Source organism: Syngnathus leptorhynchus, unplaced genomic scaffold (assembly GCF_054491065.1).
Source record: "Syngnathus leptorhynchus isolate UIUO unplaced genomic scaffold, UIUO_Slep HiC_scaffold_35, whole genome shotgun sequence".
Classification (NCBI taxonomy): Eukaryota; Metazoa; Chordata; class Actinopteri; order Syngnathiformes; family Syngnathidae; genus Syngnathus; species Syngnathus leptorhynchus.
This window is the reverse complement of record NW_028232002.1, coordinates 108,663-120,000: the sequence shown is the minus strand read 5'-3', so window position 1 is coordinate 120,000 and position 11,338 is coordinate 108,663.

Below are 11,338 nucleotides of genomic sequence, written 5' to 3'. Positions count from 1 at the left end.
GAGTTCACCGGCCCCAAGCGACAACCGGTCACCGAGGCCAGTTCACCGGCCCCAAGCGACAACCGGTCACCGAGGCACCCGCCGAAGGCGGGTGCCGAGTTCACCGGCCCCAAGCGACAACCGGTCACCGAGGCACCCGCCGAAGGCGGGTGCCGAGTTCACTGGCCCCAAGCGACAACCGGTCACCGAGGCACCCGCCGAAGGCGGGTGCCGAGTTCACTGGCCCCAAGCGACAGCTGTCACCGAGGCACCCGCCTCCGGCGGGTGCCGAGTTCACCGGCCCCGAGCACCAGCGGTCAGCCACGGAGGGTGCTGGATCATCCATACTTCCATAGCTCCAGAGCTCCAGAGATCCATAGTTCCATAGCTCCATAGCCCCGGAGCTCCATAGCCCCGGAGCTCCATAGCCCCGGAGCTCCATAGCTCCATAGCCCCGGAGCTCCATAGCCCCGGAGCTCCATAGCCCCGGAGCTCCATAGCTCCATAGCCCCGGAGCTCCATAGCCCCGGAGCTCCATAGCCCCGGAGCTCCATAGCTCCATAGCCCCGGAGCTCCATAGCCCCGGAGCTCCATAGCCCCGGAGCTCCATAGCTCCATAGCCCCGGAGCTCCATAGCCCCGGAGCTCCATAGCCCCGGAGCTCCATAGCCCCGGAGCTCCATAGCTCCATACTTCCATAGCCCCAGAGCTCCATACTTCCATAGCCCCAGAGCTCCATACTTCCATAGCCTCAGAGCTCCATAGCTCCAGACTTCCATAGCCCCATACTTCCATAGCTCCATAGCTCCATAGCTCCATACTTCCATAGCTCCAGCCGCGGAGGGTGCTGGCTGGTGGCTCCATAGCTCCATACTTCCATACTTGCAGCCACGGAGTTGGCTAAAATTGCACTAAGTGCGAAAGCCCATTCATTTACAACGGCGTGTCCGCCAGGCGGCGACATTTCCCCGTTACCGGTGGCTGCGCGGCGGGTGAGTGACAGAGCTCATCCGAGCGGCTGGAACTCTGCGCCGGCGTGGTCGAGCGTGAGGCCCCGGCCCTTTGGCTGCCTGGTACCTAAAACACTTCCATTGATCCAGCCACGGAGGGTGCTGGCTGGTGGCTCCATACCTCCAGAGCTCCATAGCTCCATAGCACCAGAGCTCCATAGCACCAGAGCTCCATACTTCCATAGCACCAGAGCTCCATACCTCCAGAGCTCCATAGCTCCAGCCTGGGTGGCTGGTGGCTCCATAGCTCCATACTTCCATAGCTCTAAGTCAGAGAGTTGGCGAAAATTGCACTAAGTGCGAAAGCCCATTCATTTACAACGGCGTGTCCACAAGGCGGCGACATTTCCCCGTTACCGGTGGCTGCGCGGCGGGAGAGTGACAGAGCTCATCCGAGCGGCTGGAACTCTGCGCCGGCGTGGTCGAGCGGCTGGCCTCGGTAGTTGAGGTACCAGGGGTGGGCCGGGGAGCTCCAGGCGGGGCTTGTGAGAGAGTGAAGCCGAGCGGCTGGAACTCTGGGCCGGCGTGGTTGAGCCACGGAGGGTGCTGGCTGGTGGCTCCATAGCTCCAGAGCTCCAGAGCTCCATACTTCCATAGCTCCATAGCTCCATACTTCCATAGCTCCAGACTTCCATAGCTCCATAGCTCCATACTTCCATAGCTCCATAGCTCCATACTTCCATAGCACCAGAGCTCCATAGCTCCATAGCACCAGAGCTCCATAGCTCCATAGCACCAGAGCTCCATAGCTCCATAGCACCAGAGCTCCATAGCTCCAGAGCTCCATAGCTCCAGAGCTCCATAGCTCCATAGCTCCATACTTCCATAGCTCCAGAGCTCCATGGCTCCATACTTCCATAGCTCCAGCCTGGCTGGCTGGTGGCTCCATAGCTCCATACATCCAAAGCTCCATAGCTCCCTACTTCCATAGCTCCATAGCTCCAGAGCTCCAGAGCTCCATAGCTCCATAGCTCCATAGCTCCATACTTCCATAGCCCCAGAGCTCCATAGCTCCATAGCTCCATAGCTCCAGAGCTCCAGAGCTCCATACTTCCATAGCTCCAGTCAGAGAGTTGGCGAAAATTGCACTAAGTGCGAAAGCCCATTCATTTACAAGGGCGTGTCCACAAGGCGGCGACATTTCCCCGTTACCGGTGGCTGCGCGGCGGGAGAGTGGCAGAGCTCATCCGAGCGGCTGGAACTCTGCGCCGGCGTGGTCGAGCGGCTGGCCTCGGTAGTTGAGGTACCAGGGGTGGGGCAGGGAGCTCCAGGCGGGTCTTGTGAGAGAGTGAAGCCGAGCGGCTGGAACTCTCGGCCGGCCTGGTCGAGCGGCTGGCCTCGGTAGTTGAGGTACCAGGGGCGGGCTGGGGAGCTCCAGGCGGGGCTTGTGAGAGAGTGAAGCCGAGCGGCTGGAACTCTGGGCCGGCGTGGTTGAGCCACGGAGGGTGCTGGCTGGTGGCTCCATAGCTCCATAGCTCCAGAGCTCCATACTTCCATAGCTCCATAGCTCCATACTTCCATAGCTCCAGACTTCCATAGCTCCATAGCTCCATACTTCCATAGCTCCATACATCCATAGCTCCATAGCTCCATACTTCCATAGCTCCATAGCTCCAGAGCTCCAGAGCTCCATAGCTCCATAGCTCCATAGCTCCAGAGCTCCAGAGCTCCATAGCACCAGAGCTCCATAGCTCCATAGCACCAGAGCTCCATAGCTCCATAGCACCAGAGCTCCATAGCTCCATAGCACCAGAGCTCCATACCTCCAGAGCTCCATACCTCCAGAGCTCCATAGCTCCATAGCACCAGAGCTCCATGGCTCCATAGCACCAGAGCTCCATACCTCCAGAGCTCCATACCTCCAGAGCTCCATAGCTCCATAGCTCCATAGCACCAGAGCTCCATAGCTCCATAGCACCAGAGCTCCATACCTCCATAGCTCCATACCTCCAGAGCTCCATAGCTCCATAGCACCAGAGCTCCATACCTCCAGAGCTCCATACCTCCAGAGCTCCATAGCTCCATAGCACCAGAGCTCCATAGCTCCATACTTCCATAGCACCAGAGCTCCATACTTCCATAGCACCAGTCACAGAGTTGGCGAAAATTGCACTAAGTGCGAAAGCCCATTCATTTATAACGGCGTGTCCACAAGGCGGCGACATTTCCCCGTTACCGGTGGCTGCGCGGCGGGAGAGTGGCAGAGCTCATCCGAGCGGCTGGAACTCTGCGCCGGCGTGGTCGAGCGGCTGGCCTCGGTAGTTGAGGTACCAGGGGTGGGGCAGGGAGCTCCAGGCGGGTCTTGTGAGAGAGTGAAGCCGAGCGGCTGGAACTCTCGGCCGGCCTGGTCGAGCGGCTGGCCTCGGTAGTTGAGGTACCAGGGGCGGGCTGGGGAGCTCCAGGCGGGGCTTGTGAGAGAGTGAAGCCGAGCGGCTGGAACTCTGGGCCGGCGTGGTTGAGCCACGGAGGGTGCTGGCTGGTGGCTCCATAGCTCCATAGCTCCAGAGCTCCATACTTCCATAGCTCCATAGCTCCATACTTCCATAGCTCCAGACTTCCATAGCTCCATAGCTCCATAGCTCCATAGCTCCATAGCTCCAGAGCTCCATAACTCCATACTTCCATAGATCCATAGCTCCATAGCTCCATACTTCCATAGCTCCATAGCTCCATACTTCCATAGCTCCATAGCTCCAGAGCTCCATAGCTCCAGAGCTCCATAGCTCCAGAGCTCCATAGCTCCATAGCTCCATACTTCCATAGCTCCAGAGCTCCATGGCTCCATACTTCCATAGCTCCAGCCTGGCTGGCTGGTGGCTCCATAGCTCCATACATCCATAGCTCCATAGCTCCCTACTTCCATAGCTCCATAGCTCCAGAGCTCCAGAGCTCCATAGCTCCATAGCTCCATAGCTCCATACTTCCATACTTCCATACTTCCATACTTCCATAGCTCCATAGCTCCGTACTTCCATAGCTCCATAGCTCCATAGCTCCATACTTCCATACTTCCATAGCTCCATAGCTCCATAGCTCCATACTTCCATAGCTCCATAGCTCCATAGCTCCATAGCCCCAGAGCTCCATAGCTCCATAGCTCCATAGCTCCATAGCTCCATAGCTCCAGAGCTCCATACTTCCATAGCTCCAGAGCTCCAGCCTGGCTGGTGGCTCCATAGCTCCATACTTGCAGCCACGGAGCTGGCGAAAATTGCACTAAGTGCGAAAGCCCATTCATTTACAAGGGCGTGTCCACAAGGCGGCGACATTTCCCCGTTACCGGTGGCTGCGCGGCGGGAGAGTGGCAGAGCTCATCCGAGCGGCTGGAACTCTGCGCCGGCGTGGTCGAGCGGCTGGCCTCGGTAGTTGAGGTACCAGGGGTGGGGCAGGGAGCTCCAGGCGGGTCTTGTGAGAGAGTGAAGCCGAGCGGCTGGAACTCTCGGCCGGCCTGGTCGAGCGGCTGGCCTCGGTAGTTGAGGTACCAGGGGCGGGCTGGGGAGCTCCAGGCGGGGCTTGTGAGAGAGTGAAGCCGAGCGGCTGGAACTCTGGGCCGGCGTGGTTGAGCCACGGAGGGTGCTGGCTGGTGGCTCCATAGCTCCATAGCTCCAGAGCTCCATACTTCCATAGCTCCATAGCTCCATACTTCCATAGCTTCAGACTTCCATAGCTCCATAGCTCCATAGCTCCATAGCTCCATAGCTCCAGAGCTCCATAACTCCATACTTCCATAGATCCATAGCTCCATAGCTCCATACTTCCATAGCTCCATAGCTCCATACTTCCATAGCTCCATAGCTCCAGAGCTCCATAGCTCCAGAGCTCCATAGCTCCAGAGCTCCATAGCTCCATAGCTCCATACTTCCATAGCTCCAGAGCTCCATGGCTCCATACTTCCATAGCTCCAGCCTGGCTGGCTGGTGGCTCCATAGCTCCATACATCCATAGCTCCATAGCTCCCTACTTCCATAGCTCCATAGCTCCAGAGCTCCAGAGCTCCATAGCTCCATAGCTCCATAGCTCCATACTTCCATACTTCCATACTTCCATACTTCCATACTTCCATAGCTCCATAGCTCCGTACTTCCATAGCTCCATAGCTCCATAGCTCCATACTTCCATACTTCCATAGCTCCATAGCTCCATAGCTCCATACTTCCATAGCTCCATAGCTCCATAGCTCCATAGCCCCAGAGCTCCATAGCTCCATAGCTCCATAGCTCCATAGCTCCAGAGCTCCATACTTCCATAGCTCCAGAGCTCCAGCCTGGCTGGTGGCTCCATAGCTCCATACTTGCAGCCACGGAGCTGGCGAAAATTGCACTAAGTGCGAAAGCCCATTCATTTACAAGGGCGTGTCCACAAGGCGGCGACATTTCCCCGTTACCGGTGGCTGCGCGGCGGGAGAGTGGCAGAGCTCATCCGAGCGGCTGGAACTCTGCGCCGGCGTGGTCGAGCGGCTGGCCTCGGTAGTTGAGGTACCAGGGGTGGGGCAGGGAGCTCCAGGCGGGTCTTGTGAGAGAGTGAAGCCGAGCGGCTGGAACTCTCGGCCGGCCTGGTCGAGCGGCTGGCCTCGGTAGTTGAGGTACCAGGGGCGGGCTGGGGAGCTCCAGGCGGGGCTTGTGAGAGAGTGAAGCCGAGCGGCTGGAACTCTGGGCCGGCGTGGTTGAGCCACGGAGGGTGCTGGCTGGTGGCTCCATAGCTCCATAGCTCCAGAGCTCCATACTTCCATAGCTCCATAGCTCCATACTTCCATAGCTCCAGACTTCCATAGCTCCATAGCTCCATAGCTCCATAGCTCCATAGCTCCAGAGCTCCATAACTCCATACTTCCATAGATCCATAGCTCCATAGCTCCATACTTCCATAGCTCCATAGCTCCATACTTCCATAGCTCCATAGCTCCAGAGCTCCATAGCTCCAGAGCTCCATAGCTCCAGAGCTCCATAGCTCCATAGCTCCATACTTCCATAGCTCCAGAGCTCCATGGCTCCATACTTCCATAGCTCCAGCCTGGCTGGCTGGTGGCTCCATAGCTCCATACATCCATAGCTCCATAGCTCCCTACTTCCATAGCTCCATAGCTCCAGAGCTCCAGAGCTCCATAGCTCCATAGCTCCATAGCTCCATACTTCCATACTTCCATACTTCCATACTTCCATAGCTCCATAGCTCCGTACTTCCATAGCTCCATAGCTCCATAGCTCCATACTTCCATACTTCCATAGCTCCATAGCTCCATAGCTCCATACTTCCATAGCTCCATAGCTCCATAGCTCCATAGCCCCAGAGCTCCATAGCTCCATAGCTCCATAGCTCCATAGCTCCATAGCTCCATAGCTCCAGAGCTCCATACTTCCATAGCTCCAGAGCTCCAGCCTGGCTGGTGGCTCCATAGCTCCATACTTGCAGCCACGGAGCTGGCGAAAATTGCACTAAGTGCGAAAGCCCATTCATTTACAAGGGCGTGTCCACAAGGCGGCGACATTTCCCCGTTACCGGTGGCTGCTTAGCGGGAGAGTGGCAGAGCTTATCCGAGCGGCTGGAACTCTGCGCCGGCGTGGTCGAGCGGCTGGCCTCGGTAGTTGAGGTACCAGGGGCGGGCTGGGGAGCTCCAGGCGGGGCTTGTGAGAGAGTGAAGCCGAGCGGCTGGAACTCTGGGCCGGCCTGGTCGAGCGGCTGGCCTCGGTAGTTGAGGTACCAGGGGCGGGCTGGGGAGCTCCAGGCGGGGCTTGTGAGAGAGTGTAGCCGAGCGGCTGGAACTCTGGGCCGGCGTGGTTGAGCAGCATGCCCGCGGAGGTGGCTCTTCCATAGGCACGGAGGGTGCTGGAGCTCCACACTTCCCTAGGCACGGAGGGTGCTGGAGCTCCACACTTCCATAGCTCCAGGCACGGAGGGTGCTGGAGCTCCACACTTCCATAGGCACGGAGGGTGCTGGAGCTCCATACTTCCATAGCTCCAGGCACGGAGGGTGCTGGAGCTCCACACTTCCATAGGCAGGGAGGGTGCTGGAGCTCCACACTTCCATAGGCAGGGAGGGTGCTGGAGCTCCACACTTCCATAGGCAGGGAGGGTGCTGGAGCTCCACACTTCCATAGGCAGGGAGGGTGCTGGAGCTCCACACTTCCATAGGCAGGGAGGGTGCTGGAGCTCCACACTTCCATAGGCAGGGAGGGTGCTGGAGCTCCACACTTCCATAGGCAGGGAGGGTGCTGGAGCTCCACACTTCCATAGGCAGGGAGGGTGCTGGAGCTCCACACTTCCATAGGCAGGGAGGGTGCTGGAGCTCCACACTTCCATAGGCAGGGAGGGTGCTGGAGCTCCACACTTCCATAGGCAGGGAGGGTGCTGGAGCTCCACACTTCCATAGGCAGGGAGGGTGCTGGAGCTCCACACTTCCATAGGCAGGGAGGGTGCTGGAGCTCCACACTTCCATAGGCAGGGAGGGTGCTGGAGCTCCACACTTCCATAGGCAGGGAGGGTGCTGGAGCTCCACACTTCCATAGGCAGGGAGGGTGCTGGAGCTCCACACTTCCATAGGCAGGGAGGGTGCTGGAGCTCCACACTTCCATAGGCAGGGAGGGTGCTGGAGCTCCACACTTCCATAGGCAGGGAGGGTGCTGGAGCTCCACACTTCCATAGGCAGGGAGGGTGCTGGAGCTCCACACTTCCATAGGCAGGGAGGGTGCTGGAGCTCCACACTTCCATAGGCAGGGAGGGTGCTGGAGCTCCACACTTCCATAGGCAGGGAGGGTACTGGAGCTCCACACTTCCATAGGCAGGGAGGGTGCTGGAGCTCCACACTTCCATAGGCAGGGAGGGTGCTGGAGCTCCACACTTCCATAGGCAGGGAGGGTGCTGGAGCTCCACACTTCCATAGGCAGGGAGGGTGCTGGAGCTCCACACTTCCATAGGCAGGGAGGGTGCTGGAGCTCCACACTTCCATAGGCTGGGAGGGTGCTGGAGCTCCACACTTCCATAGGCAGGGAGGGTGCTGGAGCTCCACACTTCCATAGGCAGGGAGGGTGCTGGAGCTCCACACTTCCATAGGCAGGGAGGGTGCTGGAGCTCCACACTTCCATAGGCAGGGAGGGTGCTGGAGCTCCACACTTCCATAGGCAGGGAGGGTGCTGGAGCTCCACACTTCCATAGGCAGGGAGGGTGCTGGAGCTCCACACTTCCATAGGCAGGGAGGGTGCTGGAGCTCCACACTTCCATAGGCAGGGAGGGTGCTGGAGCTCCACACTTCCATAGGCAGGGAGGGTGCTGGAGCTCCACACTTCCATAGGCAGGGAGGGTGCTGGAGCTCCACACTTCCATAGGCAGGGAGGGTGCTGGAGCTCCACACTTCCATAGGCAGGGAGGGTGCTGGAGCTCCACACTTCCATAGGCAGGGAGGGTGCTGGAGCTCCACACTTCCATAGGCAGGGAGGGTGCTGGAGCTCCACACTTCCATAGGCAGGGAGGGTGCTGGAGCTCCACACTTCCATAGGCTGGGAGGGTGCTGGAGCTCCACACTTCCATAGGCAGGGAGGGTGCTGGAGCTCCACACTTCCATAGGCAGGGAGGGTGCTGGAGCTCCACACTTCCATAGGCAGGGAGGGTGCTGGAGCTCCACACTTCCATAGGCAGGGAGGGTGCTGGAGCTCCACACTTCCATAGGCAGGGAGGGTGCTGGAGCTCCACACTTCCATAGGCAGGGAGGGTGCTGGAGCTCCACACTTCCATAGGCAGGGAGGGTGCTGGAGCTCCACACTTCCATAGGCAGGGAGGGTGCTGGAGCTCCACACTTCCATAGGCAGGGAGGGTGCTGGAGCTCCACACTTCCATAGGCAGGGAGGGTGCTGGAGCTCCACACTTCCATAGGCAGGGAGGGTGCTGGAGCTCCACACTTCCATAGGCAGGGAGGGTGCTGGAGCTCCACACTTCCATAGGCACGGAGGGTGCTGGAGCTCCACACTTCCATAGCTCCAGGCACGGAGGGTGCTGGCACATCCACACTTCCAGCCACGGAGCATGCTGGCACTTCCACCTTGCTTGCTAAGTCGGCGTGATCTTGCCCAAAAAGTCCCTCCTCACCTCCAGCTGGAAGTGGAAAAAAATCCTCCACCTGCTTGGCCGAGGTTCTGGAAGCCAGCAGCTCGCAGAATGTTGCCAAAGTTTCACTGGAAGGAAAAGAAAAGAGAAGACCGAGTGCGCATTTCACCTACCGCCGAATGTCCACAAGAGGGAAGTGTCACTCCGTCGCAGAATCTGCGCCGACGCACTCGGCACCCTTCGAATTTATGGTGCCGGTGCGGGTGTTCTGGGTGCAAAAAGGCCGCCCAAGTGGTAGAAAAAAATCAGACTTCGTCTCTTAGGTCGAAATTAATGCCAAGTTTTGAATTGCGCTGGCAGGGGTGGACCAGGGCCCGTTAGAAGTGCTTAACCGAGGTCCTGGAAGCCTAACCCGGCGTGATCTTGTGCAAATAGCCGCTGCTGAGCTCCAGCTGGAAGTGTAAAAAGAACCGGGCTGGTTCAAAAAAAGAACCGGGCGACCCGGTAAAATTGCTTAGCCGAGGTCCTGGAAGCCTAACCCGGCGTGATCTTGTGCAAAAAGCCGCTCCCGAGCTCCAGCTGGAAGTGTAAAAAGAACCAGGCTGGATAAAAAAAGAACCGGGCTGGATAAAAAAAAGAACCGGGCGGCCCGTTAAAATTGCTTAGCCGAGGTCCTGGAAGCCTAACACGGCGTGATCTTGTGCAAAAAGCCGCTCCCGAGCTCCAGCTGGAAGTGTAAAAAGAACCGGGCTGGATAAAAAAAGAACCGGGCTGGATAAAAAAAAGAACCGGGCGACCCGTTAAAATTGCTTAGCCGAGGTCCTGGAAGCCTAACACGGCGTGATCTTGTGCAAAAAGCCGCTCCAGAGCTCCAGCTGGAAGTGTAAAAAGAACCAGGCTGGATAAAAAAAAGAACCGGGCTGGATCAAAAAAGAACCGGGCGACCCGTTAAAATTGCTTAGCCGAGGTCCTGGAAGCCTAACACGGCGTGATCTTGTGCAAAAAGCCGCTCCCGAGCTCCAGCTGGAAGTGTAAAAAGAACCAGGCTGGATAAAAAAAAGAACCGGGCTGGATCAAAAAAGAACCGGGCGACCCGTTAAAATTGCTTAGCCGAGGTCCTGGAAGCCTAACCCGGCGTGATCTTGTGCAAAAAGCCGCTCCCGAGCTCCAGCTGGAAGTGTAAAAAGAACCAGGCTGGATAAAAAAAAGAACCGGGCTGGATCAAAAAAGAACCGGGCGGCCCGTTAAAATTGCTTAGCCGAGGTCCTGGAAGCCTAACCCGGCGTGATCTTGTGCAAAAAGCCGCTCCCGAGCTCCAGCTGGAAGTGTAAAAAGAACCAGGCTGGATAAAAAAAAGAACCGGGCTGGATCAAAAAAGAACCGGGCGGCCCGTTAAAATTGCTTAGCCGACGTCCTGGAAGCCTAACACGGCGTGATCTTGTGCAAAAAGCCGCTCCCGAGCTCCAGCTGGAAGTGTAAAAAGAACCAGGCTGGATAAAAAAAGAACCGGGCTGGATAAAAAAAAAAGAACCGGGCGACCCGTTAAAATTGCTTAGCCGAGGTCCTGGAAGCCTAACACGGCGTGATCTTGTGCAAAAAGCCGCTCCCGAGCTCCAGCTGGAAGTGTAAAAAGAACCGGGCTGGATAAAAAAAGAACCGGGCTGGATCAAAAAAGAACCGGGCGACCCGTTAAAATTGCTTAGCCGAGGTCCTGGAAGCCTAACACGGCGTGATCTTGTGCAAAAAGCCGCTCCCGAGCTCCAGCTGGAAGTGTAAAAAGAACCGGGCTGGATAAAAAAAAGAACCGGGCTGGTTCAAAAAAGAACCGGGCGACCCGTTAAAATTGCTTAGCCGAGGTCCTGGAAGCCTAACACGGGGTGATCTTGTGCAAAAAGCCGCTCCCGAGCTCCAGCTGGAAGTGTAAAAAGAACCGGGCTGGATAAAAAAAGAACCGGGCTGGATCAAAAAAGAACCGGGCGACCCGTTAAAATTGCTTAGCCGAGGTCCTGGAAGCCTAACACGGCGTGTTCTTGTGCAAAAAGCCGCTCCCGAGCTCCAGCTGGAAGTGTAAAAAGAACCGGGCTGGATAAAAAAAGAACCGGGCTGGATCAAAAAAAGAACCGGGCGACCCGTTAAAATTGCTTAGCCGACGTCCTGGAAGCCTAACACGGCGTGATCTTGTGCAAAAAGCCGCTCCCGAGCTCCAGCTGGAAGTGTAAAAAGAACCGGGCTGGATAAAAAAAAGAACCGGGCTGGATCAAAAAAGAACCGGGCGACCCGTTAAAATTGCTTAGCCGAGGTCCTGGAAGCCTAACA